Genomic DNA, 4880 nt, shown 5'->3' on the forward strand with positions numbered 1-4880 from the left:
TGTTGATCAGAGAAACTTGTTGTGTAGTGAGCGACGCCAAGTAAAGCACGCTGGTATGTATAGTTTGTTATTCTACTATGTTTTCCAATTCATTTTTTAGTATACGGTTGACATTATTGTATATTTCTGAGAGGTTTTGTTGCTGAATTGTTTCAACTATGTGACTTCTGCTCGGTACGTTATGTTATCGCTCGCGACTCATTTGCATATGTTTGCGCTGACTGATTTCACTAGTGAGAGTATTTGCTGTATTTTACGTCTGATTTATTGATTTATGCATAGTTTTGTAATTCTATGTCTTCAGAAATATTGTATTTGTTATATTCTATAGAATTTTACCGGTATCTAGTGGTTTCTGGTTTATAGACAATATTTTATTATTTGCTTTCCCAGTATTGAAGGACAGTTGTTGTAAAGCAAGCCGTTAGCACAAGCTGATGTTAGTCCCTTCCATTGGAGGTGTTGGGAAATTGTTTCGGTGAGACATGGTTCTTTATGCTATTATACTTACTGTGTTTACAGCATTATATTTTATTGGATTAAATTTTCTTGTGTGACTTGTACATGTATATGCCTATGGACATTTATGTTTGTATTTTGAGAATATTTGAGTACTGTATTTATTGATTTCTTTGTGTATCTTTCAGTTAATCGTATCGTGTCATATCGCATGTAACGCATGGTTATGTGATAGATGGTGCCCATTAAAGACAATATAACCCTCAAGTCAAGCCTCCATGGTGTTATTTAATTTCATTGCATGAAAGGGACCCACAGATCCAATGAGATTTGAGGGGGCGTTCACCATAAATGTTTTCAAAATAGCAAGAACTACATTACGCGCCTTGATACAAGTTTTAATTGTAGTGTGAAAACTAGAAAGAGTAAATGCAAATGCCACTGCTTGTCATAAACTTGGCCACATTCCCTGTGATATGGTGAAGTATGCCATCAACAATCGCTCCGTGTTTATTTTGTGTACTCTATTCACCGGATGGGGTTTCATAATGGATCGCTTGTGATAGATATGGGTGACAAAGTGCATTCTTCAATTGAGTTGGTGTAACAGCAGACGATAACAGATACGTCTCAAATGTAGAGCAGATGTCTGTATTTTGTTATCAGTCAAAACACTATTCACAGTTTGCTTACTCTCTCTTTATCGTAATGACTACCCGGTGTCTTTTTTTATTGCGTGATTTTAGTTACATAAACGCATATTCGCAGTCCGCGGCTTCTGTTCGATATGGGTCCCATGCGACGAAATCATGGGGTGGCCGGAACAGCATGGGCAATCCATATTATCACGGCGCACCTTTAAACTCAGACAGGACAGGACTGACACAGACAACACTCTAACTCATGTATAGAAATTAGATCACTGTGTGTCCTTTTCGAGAAACAATATATACAGATTTTCACTCAACGTGAATCACTATGATGCACGTTGTTGTTCGTAAAACAGAAGAAAATCAGTTCAGAAAATAAGTGTTGACACCGTTATTGAAATGTACAAAATGTTATCTATACAGATATGTTGAATAAATTGAAATACACTATTAATAGTAAAAATGCATTGCTCATTTTAAAAAGTTAAAGGCGCATGTTAATTACGTATATTTCCATAACTATATATATTTCCATAATCTTTGTACAGAAAACTTACTTTCTGACCTCAAAATGTAGCATATTTGTATCGGGTCTGTGGTTACGCTCACTTGTGAACAGTTTTCCGTAACGAATACGACGACCAACAATCGTTTGTCGAAATAGGGTGGTCCTATGACATTGGTGCTAAAGTGTTTTTTGTTTTTTCTGGCCCTGAAATCACCACCGTAGGGTATTTGTGTCGGATAATTATATATTTCGCATGGTTCATTCATTTATTCACATTTTTCTGCAAAAATTATCGAAAACGAACAATTTAGGCCCAAATTTATACTGTGATAAATTATTATATTGTTTTCAATGTTTATTGTGCTAAGGAACATTTTACTACAAACATTTTCAAAATTGTCTGTAATTGTGTCGATTTTAAAATAGCGTTCGCTAGCTTCACCCTAGTTGCTCTACTATTGAGGTCGGTATGTTAGGGCATTGAAACAATACTAAAACGAAGCCCTTAAAAGTTTCCCAATTTAAAGTGCTAATCAGCACCGGCTTGAGATCATTCATATAGAAGTAAACCGGACCATACCGTACCGAGCGTCAAAATCCCGGCGAGCGTCGGTTGAGTAAGTCGCTCGGGGTTAGATCGAAGTCACAGTAGAGGGCGCATCGCTCTGTAATAGAACGCGCTGTAGTGGAACAGCGCGTTCTAATAGAATGGCCGGAGCCAACTCTATTTGAAATCACGCGTAGAACTCCATCCGAACCAGACTCTAGTAGCGTAAACTTATTGCAATTTGGGCCCTGTTTGTTCTTACAAGTTTTCTAAGTTTCACTTATCATTATTTAGTAAACAGGTCTCTGAAACGATTTAATATATCCGTAAAATACGTGGCAATCGACGATTGACTTCGAAACGTTCGAAATTTCGAACAAACTCCCGGCACACCTTGCGCGATATGCGTCAGATCGGTGTAGAAGACGCCGAACTGCAGCGTCAATGGGACCAATCTCCTTCGTAGTGGGATGTTCCCTGGCGACTACCTAGCTTAGTGATAAAAGACCCATAGTCTCGGCGACGGAGATTCATTCTATCCTCGGGGGCGGAGCTACGTCACGGACGTTCCACGTTAAAGAAGCGCACTACTCTACCATGCATTTATATGGGCTTTGTGCGCGCTGCTGTGGAACGCCTGTCGAGCCGGTGAAAATTCGAGAAAACAACACAAACTCAACTTTGAAGTAATCCTGAACAACCGAATTTATATATGTTACACAAGTAGGGCTAATCTTGTTACACTGTTCAGGTGAGTCTCAACAACCATCCCACCGTTTTACGCGAGTTTTTGACCTTTGTTTTCACCGCGATGGTTGCCAGGCGGTGAAAATGCCCGGATGTCCGTTCCCGAGGATAGCTGACGTTTGAAATTTGTCATGTGACCTAAGTTTAATAAACGGATCGTTTTTTTTTTTTTTTTTTTTTTTTTTTTGCAAAATGTTTCAAAGATTTCGTTTTTAAACCAATCGGATAATTAGTCAGGCAATTAACTCGTTTGGTAGATTATGCTTCAATCACATCATACTGATTCGTTCACTGAAATAAATACAAGAGTTCAAGTAATACCATTATTGTTTGCCATGTACTCGCGTCACGCATGCGTGAGATATGGGTCTCATAGAAACAAAGATGACGATTTTGACTGTTGCGCACACCAACCAGTGTAGACTGAGAGGTTGCCAAGCTTTTATTTGATTTTTTTGTGTGATTGAAAGGTATCCAAGGAGTCGCCGGCGGCGAATTGTGCAAGTGGGGCCCAGGACAAAACTCATACTTGTGATTCCATAAGAAAAGCGAACTTGATTTGGGGAAAATCAATGTTTATCGACACAAATGTCGCGCATGCGCGGCAACTACCGCCAATTTAAGGGTGGTAGTCGTCACGCCACGCATGCGCGAGATATATGGGTGCCATATAAACAACGGCTTTGACTGTTGCGCAGATCAACGAATACAAACTGAAACGTGACCAAGCTTTATTTAGGTATTTTAAGGTGATTGGAAGGTATCACCGGCGGTGCTCGTACAAGTCGCGTCCAGGTCAAACGTCATACTTGTGATTTCAATAAAAAGAGCGCATTGGATTGTGGGAAAATCAATGTCTATCAACGCAAATGTCGCACATGCGCGAATATGGTCCAGTTAACGGAAAGGTCAAATGTTAACCACTGGGGCTTGTGGTTGGTCATTTATAATTTATAATCATTTATAAATATTTCATATAAAACAAAATCACGCCTTCATAAAACCCGGTGTAGTGGACGTAATATTTTTCAAATGTTACGTCCACTAAGCATTGGAATATAGAGCGTGTCTAACGATAGCATATACGTCATACAGTGTCCGATCCCGCACGGTTTCTCTGCAGACAATCCTTAAAGTGGGAGGGTCGTTGCCTACGCACGCGCGAGGATTGAGTCCAAAACGACGATTACAACACACGCTAAAAATGCAAAGACTCGTGGGTAGACGCTTGTTCAGGGCTCATACCACTAATTGAATTTCCATAGACGACAATGTTAACATATGACGAGATTGCTATATGAAAATGATGAAGAAAGTTGAAAACATGGCTCAACAACCATATGAAAAAAAAAACTAACATGTTGGCCAGCTCAAACTCTTACAAATCTCAGGTAAACAAGACACACCTACTGTATTTGGATTGCACCTAGAGAAGTCACTGGAAAAACATCAAAATTAGAACATCCAAATACACACAGAATAAACCCACCGGTACACAGTCGCTATGTAGTAAACAAAAGACCACATGTTGGTCTCATCTTTGACCCAGGTGATTACGCCCTCAAACAGGGAGCACCTGAGAAAAAACAAATTTAAAAAATTTCATTGGTTCTTGCTAGGCATTTAAATTGGTTGATTAGTGGTACGAGACCTAAACAATGACACGCTATGGCCACCTAACGCATGCGCAGGTGACGACTCCCCCGCTTTAAATGGCAAAAACGCGTTCAATTTTCAAGTACCAGAGCCAATGTGGTGTATGTTGTTGGCAGTGAATACGACATTTTGATAGTGTGAATTCGGCCAAGGTCGTAATCGTGAAGCGACGATCGAATAAATGACGTGACTAAGGTATAAGGATAGATCCTGTTGAGACCAAATTTATTTATGTTCGGTTTGCGGTAGAGCGCCCTCTTTGGTAGATGGGGATTAGACTTTTGTTTGACCTGGTCTCGTGCAGTCAGCCGTT

General features: G+C 39.7%; 1 long non-coding RNA gene across 2 annotated transcripts; it reads left to right on the plus strand.

The window, feature by feature from the left end:
* LOC146732800 (uncharacterized) lies at window positions 1-726 on the plus strand. 2 transcript variants are annotated; one of them, XR_014926882.1, is made up of 3 exons: window positions 1-53; window positions 394-478; window positions 648-726. It is a non-coding gene; the product is annotated as an uncharacterized LOC146732800 (long non-coding RNA). The 2 variants fall into 2 exon arrangements; XR_014926881.1 differs by lacking the exon at window positions 648-726 and having other exon boundaries at window positions 394-563.
* Window positions 727-4880: the final 4154 nt, after the last annotated feature.

Source organism: Saccoglossus kowalevskii, chromosome 17 (genome assembly GCF_978046115.1).
Source record: "Saccoglossus kowalevskii chromosome 17, keSacKowa6.1, whole genome shotgun sequence".
Taxonomy (NCBI): Eukaryota; Metazoa; Hemichordata; class Enteropneusta; family Harrimaniidae; genus Saccoglossus; species Saccoglossus kowalevskii.